Source organism: Eupeodes corollae, chromosome 1 (genome assembly GCF_945859685.1).
Source record: "Eupeodes corollae chromosome 1, idEupCoro1.1, whole genome shotgun sequence".
Taxonomy (NCBI): Eukaryota; Metazoa; Arthropoda; class Insecta; order Diptera; family Syrphidae; genus Eupeodes; species Eupeodes corollae.
In genome coordinates, this window is record NC_079147.1 from 107,266,707 (window position 1) to 107,281,782 (window position 15,076).

Consider the following 15,076-nt stretch of genomic DNA (forward strand, 5'->3'; position numbering starts at 1 on the left):
AACCCCGATTTTGTCTGTCTTTGGCATTATAGAACAATTTAAATATGAGATAAAAACTTATTTTATCCACAAGAAATTGTTCTCAATATTATCTTAAAGACTATTTTTCGTTTCTAACAGAATTGTAACTCAAAGTTATTTAAATAATTAAAATGTTCAGGAAAACTTTTGAACGCTCTAAATTATTATTTGTATATGTACACAAAGGCATTTGAAGCTATATGAATTTTTTATAAAAATATCAAAGTCCAGAATTTCGCACGATCTGTCGCTTCTTTATTCGTAAGTAAACTTCAAAACTAAATTTTTGTACTTAAATTTCGATTTTATTTATCATGACTTTATGCATTACAAGAAAACAAGACAGTAATTATTAAATGGAAATAGTCACTATTTTAAAAGATTTCTCAATCTTCCTATCGGGCTTTTAAAAGAATCCAAATTAAGTCATATAACTTCAATATTCAAAATTGCATTCATTCAATTCCCCTAATGATTGGCATTTTAAAATTTACAATCTCCAATCATTTGATCTTAAAAAGACTGCAATCATTTTAACTTCCAATCATTTGACTGCAATCAATTGATTGCATTCATTTGAGGCTTCATGCATTCACTTGAAGTCATTGCATTTATTTGAAGTCTTTGTTTTTATTTGAAGTCTTTGCATTCTTAAGTAAAATTTCCCTACACACTTTTGAAATATTGATTGCAATCTCTTGGTGTCTGACATCGAAATTCTGTGTAAAATTTGTTTTGACATTTAAGAATACAAAGACTTCAAGTGAATTAAAAGACTTTAAGAGATCGTAAGGATCTAAATGAACGCAAAGACGTCAAGTGAATGCATAAAAATGCATGAATTCTCAAAATGATTACAATCAATTTTTTGCAGATAAAATGATTGCAGTCTTTTTAAGGCCAAATAATTGATGATTGCATAGTTTTGAAGACCCATTCTTATATTGAAATCAATGAATGCAATTGTAAAATTGGATTCAATATATGATTTATAATGACTGAATTCTTCAAATGATTGCATTCTTTTACAAGTCTGCTACCTAAATACATACATACAAAGTTCTTAAATGTTGAAGCAATAAAATTGATTAAAGTTTTAATTTTTCAAAATGCTTTATTCATATTATCACTTCATAAAATATTATAGCTTTAATAAATTTAGATAAAAAACTAAATAAAAAAAGAGTTATATGCACGCCACCATATGTATGCAGGTGTATTATCAATTAACTTTAAAGAAAAGTTCATCAACAGATGATGTTAACGATTAACCTCTGTATCTATGCACACGTTTATCACAAACTTAAAAGCACTTTTTCTACCTTCAGGTAGCTATAAGTCCAAAGGTACAAATTACTTTCAGCTTATTTCATGGAATTCTTTTTAAAAAAAACTTACATATGTATCTATTCAATGCTCTTTGATTGTTAACATTTTTCATTCAAACCTAGGTACCTATGTACATATCTCACTTTTAAAATAAAAAGTTCAAAGTTAAACGATAATCAAAAATGTCATTAACAGCTTTAAGTAAGTATACGTGACAATTCATAATTCAATTTAAAAACAAGAAATATCACACATAATTCAATAGAACCAACATTTTAAATACCAAACAACATATGTTAAGTTCAAATATAAAATAAATAACACTTTGTTTTAAATCAAATTCTCGCACATAAATAAATTTATATCCTAAACACAAAAAAACTTACCAAAGTTAGATTCAATTAAAAAGTGTAATTTAAAAAAAAAAGAAAAACACTTCTTTTAATTTGTTTTATATTTATATTGAAATCAGCACTTTTCACACGCATTCGTTCGTTCTTCAGACACTTTCATCCGGAAGTAAAAATAGACACTTGTGCAGACATAAAAGTGCAATTCAAACTTGCGACGTGATGATAGAGGAGCAAAGAGCGAGAGGGAGAGAGTGAGAGGCGTGAGATAGAGAGAGAGACGAGAGAGGAAAAACGCAATACAAGGCAGCTTTATCAAAATATGGATATCTACATAAATCAACTTTTTCAGGCAATTTTAGATACTTTTTGTTCACACGAAAACAACAACAACTCGAAAAAATGTACTTGAGAATGAACTTGCAACATTTTCTTAAATGTCAATTTGTATTCTTCTTTGTGAAAAGGATATTTGAAAAAGATTCTCTTAGATACTATTCGATTATTCAATCTCATAAATAGACAGAGATGAGCACTTTTTTCAATTCTAATCATCATACCGACCGACCGACGAAACACCTTTACCGGACCACCGAACAACTGACAAAAAAGATGTTAAGGACAAGGCACAGCAAATAAGGCCCAATGCCATGCAGCACAAGTTGTGTGACTTGTGATTGTGATACTTAAACTTCAGAGAGCCAAACCACCTACGCAAAACCTAACCTATACATTTCATTTTTGGTTCGTAAAAATGGAATGGAGAAGTTTTCAATGTTGTTTTGTATTCAAAAAATGATGAGGAAAGTGTACAAGCTGCTCCTAGAACCAAGATAAAAGCTGTTGTCAAGATATGACATACATTTTTGGTCAGCCTTAGAGCTTTGTTTGCTTTGAACTGAAAAGCTTATTCAATATGGATACACATAAGAAGAAAGTGTGGGTGTTGTGAGACTTATACACTGGAAACCGAAAGGAAAAAGTGTACCTAGGTATTGAAAAAGAATATTTTTAACCCTCACTATTCACAGTGAAGAAGTGAGAGGGGTTTCCATAAAACTTTTGCTTTTCAAAAGCTTAACATACCAAAGAAAAAGCTTTTCTAGACGTTCTCCACTCTCTACAGAAAAACAAAAGCCACTCAGCTGAGTGTAGTTTTTGTTGTTTTGTTCTCCAACACAATCAAAAGTACACAATATAATCTCCTCTCGCTATGTACTACTCACAGTGCACACTAATACACACTAACACTCGCTTTACTTTATAAAAAAAAGTGCCTATTTGATTTATTTGGAGGAAGGTTTAATCTGAAAGTGAAGCGTTTTATTGATTTTACTTTTGTGTAGCCTCACTTACCTACCACCATACATATTAAGAATGGAATTTTCAAGTTCAAGTTGAACGTTGATGCGCATGACTTCCTTTTCCGCTGATGAAGCACCACATTCAGTTCTTTTCGATTTGTTTTCTTTTTTTCGTTTTCATTTTCGTTTTTGTTCATTTTTCCATTTTCTACTGATGAAGCACTGGGACTAAAGTAACTGCGCCGTGGGTCGTTCGATTGGACGTTTGTGACACATAATTCAGTTTTTCTGTCTTTTATTTTGTCATTTTATTGAAACGAAATGAAAATCAAAATTGAGTTTCATTGAGTTTGCTTTTGTGAGAGTGTATAGGTTCTCAGTTTGCTGCATCAATCTAAAGCACCCCATCCACTAAAAACGACGTGTTCACCCAACCAACAACCCAACCACCCACAACTTCCGCTTTAGCAGAACAGAGGGCGCTTTTGAGACACGCGTCATCTTTTGTTTGCTGCTGCTGCTTGCCTTGCACATTGGGTACGGTACGTAGGTTAGGTACCTATGTAGGTATAGGTAGATGCATCCTTTGACGTGAATAGCAGCCTTGAAATGTTTGGTTAGGTATGTTTCGTTCTGATTATAGAGATTTTGTGTATGCTTCTTTGTTTGTGTAGGTATACGTTTTGATCTGAAAAAGATATAAAATAGCATGATTGGCATTATAAATAAATAAATAGTTTTCTTTTGCTACAATGTTGCAGAATGCAGATTTTATACAATTAAGCAGGTATTTGTTTTGATTTTGTTATATAAAAATAGTTTTTTCTTTTTGAAATAGAAAATTGCAGATGTTATAACATTGAGGGGGTTGTGGATATTTTTATGAAGTGCACCTGAGGTATTTTTCTTTTAGTTTGTCTCTGTAAGGCACTATAAATAGGTGGGTAATTTTTATACTAGCTAGACTGGCAGGCGTTGTTCTGACCTTTCACGAAAGTACCTACCGTGTAAATGTGACGTTGGTAAATTTAAAAAAGGGAATAATTTTGTTGTTTTTGTTGAGATTTGTCAAATTGAAAATTTTGACATTTCTAGAGGTTTCAAGGACCCTAGTACCTCGTTGCTTCTGTTCGCTGAGACTGGTGAATTTTGTTGGAAGTTTACTGCTCCCCAGTTTAAATGTCAGAAGAGCGTTTTTTTTTAATAAACGGGCACTCAATAGGTTATTAATACCCTTACCATGCTTAAAGTTTAAACACAGTGCGAGCTTTAGGAAAATATTGAAGGATTAAAGAGGATATACCGATGCACATTAGTCTTAAAGTTTTGAATATCAAAATTATAGGGAAAAACAGAGCTGGGTAAAGCATTCCACATTCTTGATGTGCGGTTAATATCTCTATACTTGGCAGTACGTCTGAAATTGAGCTCAAGGTTAAACTGATGTGCATTCCTAGAAGTACGAGTATTACTGCTGAATTGTTTGAGGGGGGAATGCAACTGGTTAATTCAACAGAGCAGTGTTTATAAAAATATCGGTAGAACAACGAAAGGAATGAAACATTGTGGCGGTGTTCAAGTGACGTAATTGCTTCGGTTATAGTTCTATCGCCTATCATTTTCAAAGCTCTGTTTTGGATCCTGTCCAAAATACTTTAACTTGTTTCAAGGGCGCCTGGCCAAATATGAGAGTTATATTCGAATTTTGGACGTTACATTTTTTAAATTACAGCCACATTAGAAGGGATGACAAACTTCTTGCACCGTCGGAGAAATCCTAAGCACTTAGCAGCATTTTTGGCTATATCGAATATGTGATCATTCCATAGGAGGTGATCTGTGATATACATACCAAGAACTGAAAGTTGATTAGTTTCCTGGTTGCAAGTGCCACTCATGGATAGCGGCATCGGGATTGGGTTATGCTTTAACAGCATTGAGTTTTCGAAGCATTAAATTCTACACGGTTTTTGATTCCCCATTGTACAATGCTGTCGAGATCAGAATTTAATAAGCTTATCATACGCTGCTGAAGTTCCACATCCGAAGGACAAGGATGAGAATCTAAAAACGAATTTGAAAAGCTGAGGGTACTGTCATCCGCGAAACAATTTAGTTTAAAAAAATAACACAATTGATTTGTGTTTCAGTTTATTTTAAAAAATATTACTGAAATTGCAATTTGACACAAAATGTCGCTGAAATAAGCAGCCACTTTTTGGCACTCCTTTTCCTTGTTTGCAATGTTGGTTATGCTCTATGCACCATAGTGTGGCCTCTGCAAAAGACTGAAACCCACGAATATGCCAAAGCTGCTGAGCTACTTCGCTGTCACGATCCACCAATTGCTCTTGCTAAAGTCGACTGTAACGAAGGTGGAAAGGAATCTTGTAATAAGTTCTAGGTCAGTGGGAATCCAAATCTAAAAATATTAAGAAATGGAGAAGTTTCTGAAGACTATAATGGTCCACGTGAAGCGGCTCATTGGGACCAGGTAGGCGCAAAAAAAGAAGAAAACAAGAGATCCAAAGGCGTTTTCGCGATAAACTTGGCTTTGATGTGGATAAACAAAAGCAATGGTTTGAAAACACTAATGACGGAAACACAGCAAGAAGATTTTTTGAACAGTCAGATGAAACCGCTCGATTAACTGGAGTTAGTGGAGAAGTTATAATGAGGATAAAAGTAGTATTGAACGTTTTGAGTTGCAGAGAAGTAGTAAATGCAGTTAAATTTGAGCAGTATACTAAGAAAACGGCAGAGCTTTTTGCATGCATTTTATTTTAAAAAACAATCTGTGTTTGTCCTTGTGCCAACTCGTTACTTTTTAGCACTAACAACATGCATTAATAATTCTCCGACAATTGTTAAATACTCTAATCGTATGATCTTTCCGCAAGCTATGTTTTACATAGCTTATTTGAAGCTATATTTACAGTCTTTGCTCAATATTTGTTCTCTTTCATCGAATAAAACTGAACTGGAACAACCTCGAATAAAATGTTTTAATCGTTTGCCTAAGATTATTCCCTACATTTTAAAACTATAGTATCCTGAAAAACTACTCACACCTACTCTACTCAAAATATGGGTTCATTGTCAAAATATCATTGAATATCAATCACTACCACTTGGAGAACTGTCAGAATGAGCCCAGAAATACTAAAATAAAGACTACAAGAAATATCGATTTCAGATTACGTGTAAAGTTTCAAAGATTCGGGAGAATGAGGACCTATTAAACATGCTTGCAAACTCTTCGGATCTACTTATTTCTTCCTTAAGGCATGTGAGAAATTTCCTTGAAGATAATACAAAAATTAAAGCCATATCTTTATTCGTTTAGGAGATATGATTTTTGAAACCAAAAAAGTCAAAACGGGCCACTGTCGGCTCGTCTTGCTAAGTTCATGCGAACACAAGTTAACCCAGCATCAAAGGAAAGAATTAGTGTTAAAAGATTCGACAAATTCTTGGCCGCAAAGGAAGCCGAAATATTTGGTTTCTTCGAACTAGACTTAAATGTGAAGAATGTATGTTCACTAAATTTGCTGACAAGATAACGAAGATGTACCATTTTAGACATTCTATAGCAAATACAGTTCTAAAGAAACGAGGCGAAACTGAAGCCACATTTGAAAAACAAATTCGAAGCATCCTCTGTTAAATTTTATGGATCTTTTGAGTTGGATCTAATACACTTTATCAAAGCTAATTTCCACAGTTAAGTTGGCCACTATACACAAGATGTAGCGAGTGACTTCAAGAAGCCCGTTTTCACTGCCTACTATTCTTTCGACTATGCCAAAAACCCCAAGGGAACCAACCACTGGAGGAATGGTGTTTTCAAAAGTTGCCAAGGAGTTTGTTGGACAACTTCAATCTGACATTGCCGCTAAGGATGAATTCCAACACTAATTGACTTTGTTGGAGATAAACCAGTCTTTGTAGCTCGTGACGAGAAGGGCTTACAATAAACCATGAAGGAAGAGTAAGTGAAAAATCTGATAAAGCCCAAGTCGATAAACATTTTGCAAAACAGGACGTACACTTTTTTTGGGAGCATGAAAAAACCAAGTTGAACTCTCTTGGACCTCCGTCTAAAGAAGCATTCATTAGGAACTTACAAGTGTTTGCCTAAAAAAAATTGATGGAGAATTGGAACCCAATATAAAGTCAGAAAGAACCAATCTCAAAGAGCAATGATGCAGCATTAAAGTTTGCCGTAGCAAAGAACTTTGACGAATCTGTAATCAATAAGAATACAAATATAGACTCATTGAGTTCTAGGCACCATGGTGTGAGCACAGAATTAAGCTCACTCAAATCTTGCAATCAACAAAGTACTTGCCGATAAACTGCAAGGCGAAGAAGTTGCCATTGTTATGATGGATAATTTATACCACTGCTAACGATGTTCCATCAACATTTTTTGTCCGTGGCAGTAAAGTTCCACAAATCGAGTGCAGTAGCATTCTTTTCTATTAACCCGCTCATTCAAAAAAGATAACATATAGTCAAGTCAGTTCTCATTAAGTTTCAATTTTTTTTTTAATTTTCGATAAATTTCGATTTTCTATAACAAAATTCAAACAAACAAAAATTTCAAAAGTTGGAAAAAATTGATTGTTGGTCATCTTGGCAAAATTTAAAGATATTTCGCCCTATCACAAATTTCATCGTTTTTGAAAAAGTGCTACGAATCACGAAAAATATATAATCTAATACGAATTTTGAAATTTGTGGAATTCGGTATCATCGATTCCGAATGAATCGGAAATATAATGTCCTAAAGTGGAAAACGGCTTGTTTTTAATTCAAAACACTTTGTTTAAAATGACAAAAACAAAAAATTATAGCCAATATGAAAGACTTTTTGAACTTTTATGTGAAAACCTGATATAGCCCAAGTCTACACAAATTTAGCAAAACGTAAAAACGGAGTCGAGCTCTCTTCGACATCCTTCTAAAGAATCATTTTTTTGAAGAAAGGTATGCATACATATAAGTTGACTAAATCATTTAATTTATTTTTTTTTTCTAATCCAGACTTGTTTGGATTGGAAAGCATATGCACATAAAACGAAAGTTAGTTTAAACCAAAAAAGAGAGGTGAAGAGTTCGAGAAATACCATATTTCCAAAGAAGAAGAAGGAGTTATTCAACTGACAAGGCTGCAACCTGCAAACCTTTTCAAAAAACACGATTTAATTTGGTTGTGAAGTCCCACAGCTGACAAAAAATAACATAGGCTCGAAATCAAAACGTTGAATTTTTTAAAAATACATATCTGATCCATCCCTATAAGTGTAGTTGTTTTCAGAACGTGGGATTCGACCAAATATCTTATCAACTTCTCGGAAAGCCATTCCACAACATTTTACGAATGGATTTCGTGATAGAGCTGATTGGCTTCAAACTAATTTCATCTTATAAAGAATATTAAGCTTGGTTCTACATTTCACTTTCACTCGAAATGAAATTGAAATTAATTCAGAATATAAATTGGATTTCTGAAATTTACTTTCGCTTTTTTTTTCAAAGTAAATTTCCTGGTTCTACATTTCGATACTTGCGATGATTTTCAAGTGATTTAAATTCGACCAGAATAAGTTGGTGTAAATTGAATACAAGAGGAAATTGTAGTATTTTCACTTAAGTGAAATAAACCTTAACTTCTTTTTGTAATACACTTGGTTTTTAAAAATTTGAATCTTCACTTTGCAGTTGAGCCAATGGGCAAAGCATTTAAAATGATTTTTCGGGAAGTTTCGAGTGAAACAATGTTTTTTAAAAACCGACACATTAAAAAACAAAGTTTGTACACCAGAGTTTTTCCAAAACTATAGTTTTGGAAAGTTCTTATCGCAAAGATAAATGTTCATAAAAATTAATGTTCGATTCTCGATGTCTCGTCAATAAATGAAGGAATTCTTATTAACTTCCCATAAGAAGTTATTGTAATGGGTCCAATTTGTCAAATTGAAAATTTTGGCAATTCTCGACGTTCCAAGGACCCTAGAGTCGAAAAAAAACCAATAATAAGGCAGAAAGATGCAGAAAGAAAGAATTTCGATTCAAATATCTTTTCAAAACTTTTTGATATTGGCTTTTAAATACTTTTATCTTTTTAAATATATTGTTATCAACATTCAGTAAAATTTTGAGAAAAATCGAATTGATAGTTTTTTTTACAAAAAATAAAAGGCTAACAATACTAAAACTTGGTAAAAATTTGCTTTCGACTGAATAGTTTTTCAAAAATTAAAAATATTGGCTTCAAACTTCTTTAATTTCACAGAAAATATTTTATTGATATTCTGTAGTTTTTTATAAAAATCCAACAGTCCGTTTTTTCATAAAAAATTAAATCTTCAAGAAATAGGACGTAAATTTGGTAAAAATTAATGTTCGGTTCTTGATCTCTTTTAAGAAATGTCATGGAAATTGGTGAAAATTTGTTTTCGACTAAAATTCTATTTAACAAAACTAGAATTTCAAACTAAACTATTTTCTTATATGAAAAATATTGTTGGTAATTTTAATTCTTTTAAGAATAATTCAACTGACAACCCAACACGAAAACCTACAAAATTTAAGCAAGACAAATCGACAGGCGGGAAGTTATGCAAAAATAACCAGAATTAAAAAAATCTAATTTTTGAGGAAGCTTTAAACTAAAAATATTAAACAAATTGGCCAACTACTGACTCCATCACCCTAATTGAATTAAAATTCCCGATCTTTCTTCCATCTCTAAACCACTACCTTTAACAAGGCTCAAGTAGGTACTTAAATACATACATGCTCCAAGGTTAAGACATGCTATGCATTTAATATTATGTAACTTTTTATATCTCTTTCATATGATTAAGCTGCATTTCGATAAAAGTGCACCATAAAACAACATTAATAAAACCTAAACAATTTATAGTCAAACAAGTTGCATGTACAAAAGCCTACCTTACCTATCCAATCGAAAACCTTAACCAGTGATATCAAAAGCATAATCAACATACATAAATAAAAATAAAAAAAAAACTGGAAAATAAAAAATAAAAAAGTGAAAACGAAAGAAGTGGGCAATTAAAAAAAAAAACAATAAATAAACAACGAAAAGAAAAAAAAGAGGTTAGGTAGCTTCGAGTAAGTAAGTTCAAGTTCAAGGTAAAGAAGCATTTTTATTTTGCCTCACCGAAACAGCTCTCGTGAGCCACCACCCCTCCTGCTTCGCCCCGAGTCCGTCTTGAGAAGAACCAACCGGCGCAACCCGAACCCAATCACACTAGAACGAGTTTTAGTGCTTTGTAGTTTTTATTTATTTTTTTTTTAACATAAATACAGGGATGGCTACTCTTTTTGCGAATGTCGTACTTAATTGATTCTTTTTTAAACTCTTAGTTTCAATAAATAAGAAATTATAATTAATAACAAACTAAATGTATTACAAAATGAAATTTTTGAAGACTTTGGAGCGAACAATTTTAAAGGAGCTATTGTTAAGGGCCTAACTGATTTCTTAATAATTTTGTAACCCTTTCTCTTGGTTTTGCTAACTAGTAAATTGCTTATTGCCCTTTATTAAAAACGAGCACGTAAACATTTCTAAAAAGTGACAGTTCGTGAAAATAAACAAAGCAACTACGCTTAAACGGACCTATTAATTGCAATTCCCAACTCCTCCTATAAGAATAATTCTACAGATGTCATATGGATTTATGAAATTTCTAAACGTTAAATGTTTACTTTTTTATGATTTTAACTTGAGCAAATTGTTAAGAGAAGTAAGATGTTAAAATCGTTTAAAATTAGCTAAATCACTTTTTAGCCAAGTGAAATGTGAAAAATGGATTGAACACTTTATTAAATCGTTTAAAATATTGGACCTTTTTTAGAATTTCATTAAAAAATACAACAGAAATCCTTGAAATATTCCAAGACATTTCTTTGAAGTTTACATTTTTTACATAATTGTGATTGGAATTATAATAAATGCCATAATGCAAAGCTCATAATAGGATGTTTTTTTTTTAAGTAAGAAATACAGCATGGGGGTTAGTACGTAGGAGTGTCAAGCTACAAAACTTGGGTTCAATCCATGTCTCTGTTTTTTTCACAGGTATTGGCTTTTGCGTGAAATTGGCAAATCCTCTAAGAGCAATTCTTGTCATGAAAAGTACTTTCTCAAATTAGTACTTCGGATTCACTTTAAGACTGTAGGTCCCCTCAATCCCTGACAGCATTTCTAGCAAAAAGAAAACGTTGTAAGGCCCTAGTTCTCAAAGGACTGTAGTGTCACCTGCTTCTAAGTTATTTATTTTATAAATGGTATAGTTAAATCCTGCTACGGATAGAGATTTGGCTTTTATATGAGCATCGGAAACAATATTTTGAAGTATAACATTTTTAGATGTTGGTACGTTTGATACCTCCTTGATCTTTGAGTAATGTGTTCGTAGAATAGTGTCCAACATACAAAACACTATGGCATCATTTTAAGACTTAAGATGAACTCTAATATTTTAATTTATTTTGAATAATGTTTCCTAATTTAATTATTTGTTCCTGTTTTCAAAATAAGCTAACAATTAAAAATGTATTTATTCTCTTTTGTCAATGCATGTTTTCAATTTTTGTATAGCTTTTCAGAATAAAACCTAAAAATTATCTTGACAAGATGAAACGCAAAGTTAGACCAAATCTACAAACAAACCCTTTTCCTTCAGTTCTTATTTTATTTACAAAATAGAAAACATGAAAACAAATTAATTATAAATTATTCGTGTTATTTTCTGAACACATACTTCTAACAATTGTTTATTAAAATAAGTTGACATTAAATATCTCAAGTACTAATAAAGCTAGCGTCTTGAATTAAATTGTATATAATGTAATGTGACGCGATACTAATTAAGTATAATTTTGAGAAAAATTCAACTATCGGTTTGCTTCATAAATCAAAAATTTGAAAAAAAAAACATTTCTTAAATCGAATATTTTTCAAACACGAAATTTCAATAATTTTAAACTAATTTTAAACACAAAGAACAACATTTTTAACATCTGATAACATTTTTAGAAAAATTACTTTATTTACAAAATTGCTAACAATTTATTTCCATTTAAATATCTAGGGAATAAATAATTGTGTTACCTTCGAAATAACTTAATTTTATACAAGATATTGTATTTAAATAAAACCCAACTGACAGTTTTCTTATAAAAATAAAAATCTTCCAAAGATACAAGTTAAATTTGGTAAATAATATCTCGACGAAAAATTATTCTTTTTATTTCAAAATTGTTTTATTCTGCACAGATTATTGTTATTGACCTGTATTAAATTTTTGGTAAAAAGTCAAAACCTCCGAAAAACCACTAACAATTGTTAAAATATTATTTTCGAGTCAAGAATCGTGATAAAAAAGAAAAATACGGAATTCAAACCCTCTGCATTTTAGAAAAATTAAGGCTATAACCAATTGAGAATAACTTCTGAGTTTTTCCATGCCATAGAAATATTTTTGTTAATAATTTGTGATATTTAAAGACATTGATTTTCTATAAAAATGTATTGATTTAACTTCTCGAATACATCTTTGCATAAAACAGCTTAAACCTAAGTTTTTTTATTTATTCTTTTAATAATTTCCTATAGTAATAAAATGGTCTTGTTACAAAAAATACCATTTGCATTGAATTTCACTGATGTATTCATTAAAGATTAAATCAAGTACTTTTTTAATACCAATATACTCCTTCATAGTAGCAAGGTAGCACCCCTGTCTTTTTTCTTATTTTTATTCAAAGAATTCCCATTTATTTATTATACCTTTTATGATTTTGTTAATTTTGCTTTTTTTTCTTGCTTTCTTATATTGCCAGCTGGTGTGAATGTAGATTATAGGGGCTTTACTTAAGGTAGGTTTATGTGGAAGCTATAGTGGTTTGGTAGCTTTGTAATAATTTACCAAGTACAAGGAAGATGTATAGAGAGGCACACAGAGCCTATGCTTTCGGTGGATAGTGGTAGCGATTTTTTAGCATTCAGGTTTTTAGTAGTCCACTTTTTGTACGATCTTTCTTAAGCCGGTTTATTGTACATACCTTTCATACATAAATATTTCTTTTTTATATTTTATATAAAGATGTATTGTATATAGAATTTTTCAAATGCGAATGTGACGCTATTTCATAATCAAACAAATAAGTTGTTTGATTGGAGGGGAAATCAAAACGATAGAATTTATTAAGTCGTGTGTAAAAGAATTTCTAATTTTTATTTTTTCTTGAGGCAGGTACAATAATTTTTAATAAGGTAAGGTATGTACATAAGTATGTAGTAAGGCATACAAAAAATGTGCGAAAAACAAGTTCATCTCAATCACTTATAGGTACCTATGTATGTAGTACCTATAAAAACAAGACTTTTGGGAATATTGCTACTAAGAGAATTCTAAGTATAGGTAGCTATGAAAACATTATGTATACTCAGAAAATATTAATCTGGAAATTGTTTGAAAATGGTTAATTTTATACGACCATTTTCACATTTAAACCTTTTGATGTGAATTATTTCCTTAAGGATACAAAATTATCTTGGGGCTGAAAATTGACAACGGATTTTTGTCAAATGAAACATTTTTTTACTATCTATGTCTTGGGACGACTTTCCACAAAAGCCACTTAAATGGACAAACAAAAAATTAGCTGGGATGCGACCCACACTGATCATCCGTACCGTGTGTAGATTATTTCTAAAACTAACTAACAAAATCACACATTTGTGTTCTTCAACGCAGGCAAAACCACTTCGTAAGCTTTTTCATCTTTTCTGCTCTACAGGATTCTTCCCGAGTCCCTTCCTCCAAGATCATGTAAACGCTGATCAATTTTAGCTAGAAGCACGAAATCTTTTTAATAACCAGCAGTATAGCTTAGTATGCAATAGGCCCATCGGTGATTTGATTTATCTAACCGAACAATGGAACAAATTTTTACATCGGTTTCGAGAAAGTATGATGATTGCACTTGATATTTCAAAGGCATTTGATAGACATTGGAACGAATCTCTCTCTTATCGAAAATGCGTGCATTTGGCACTGTTGGGTTAGAAATTATATTTCGGACTGTTCAATGCAAGTAGTATTAGGCTGGTGCAAATCTCATATCTACAAAAAAAAAAACGCTGGTGTGCCCCAGGGCTCCGTTTTGTCTCCGATACTCTTCCTTATTTTTAAAAACGATCTTTTGTCTGAAACTTCTAATCCACTAAATTGTTTCGCTGATAATAGTACTCTCAGATTTTCATATTTGTTGGAAATTATTAAACGTGTAGAATTGAATGCTTCAAAAACTCAATTCTATCTCCTGTCGGTAAAACGTAACCAACCCCAGATGCCGCTATCCGTGAGTGGCACAAATGTAAACAACTAATCAACTTTTAGTACTTGGTATCTATGCATGTGACAGATCGCCCCTTATGGAATGATCATATATTCGACATTGCCAAAAATGCTACTAGGTGCTTAGGATTCCCCCGACGCGACGGTGCAAGAACGCTATAATTTACAAAGCCTTCATTCGTCGTAAACTTTAATATAACTCGCATTTCGAGGAAGGTGCCCCAAAAACAAGTTTAAATCTCTTTGTGGCTGCAATGTTTCATGCCTCCCGGTGTTATACCGATATTTTTAAAAGTATAGAGATTCTTTCTTAAACCACACATCGAGAATGTACACACGCACGAACAGACTTCTTTCTAAAAATCTTTTATTTGGACTCTAGGGACCTTGAAACGTCGAGAAATATCAACATTTTCAAATTGACAAATCCGACCCATTATAATAACTTCCTATGGGAAGTTAATAGTCAAAGTTGAAAACATGTAGTAAAATGGTAAACACAGTAGGTATACGAAAAGATCATATTTGTAAATTTTAAAACTTATAATACTAAAAAAAAGTAGTACCCCTGGCGTGATCGTTAATCATGCTGACTGCCATGCCAGAGTTCTTGGGTTTGATTACTGCCTCTGTTTTTTTTTGTTCACGGATACTACCTCTTGCGAGG

At 31.9% G+C, this 15,076-nt stretch overlaps 1 long non-coding RNA gene and 1 pseudogene across 1 annotated transcript in view; one reads left to right on the forward strand and one right to left on the reverse strand.

Annotated features, from left to right (window-relative positions):
- Window positions 1-238: 238 nt before the first annotated feature.
- The window catches only part of LOC129939069 (uncharacterized), a 42,951-nt gene continuing 28,113 nt past the window's right edge, over window positions 239-15,076 (reverse strand). The window contains exon 2 of the long non-coding RNA XR_008780502.1: window positions 239-3,692. This is a non-coding gene — a long non-coding RNA (uncharacterized LOC129939069). The remainder of the gene's footprint in view (window positions 3,693-15,076) is intronic.
- Window positions 4,444-7,895, forward strand: LOC129939068 (protein disulfide-isomerase A3-like; annotated as a pseudogene).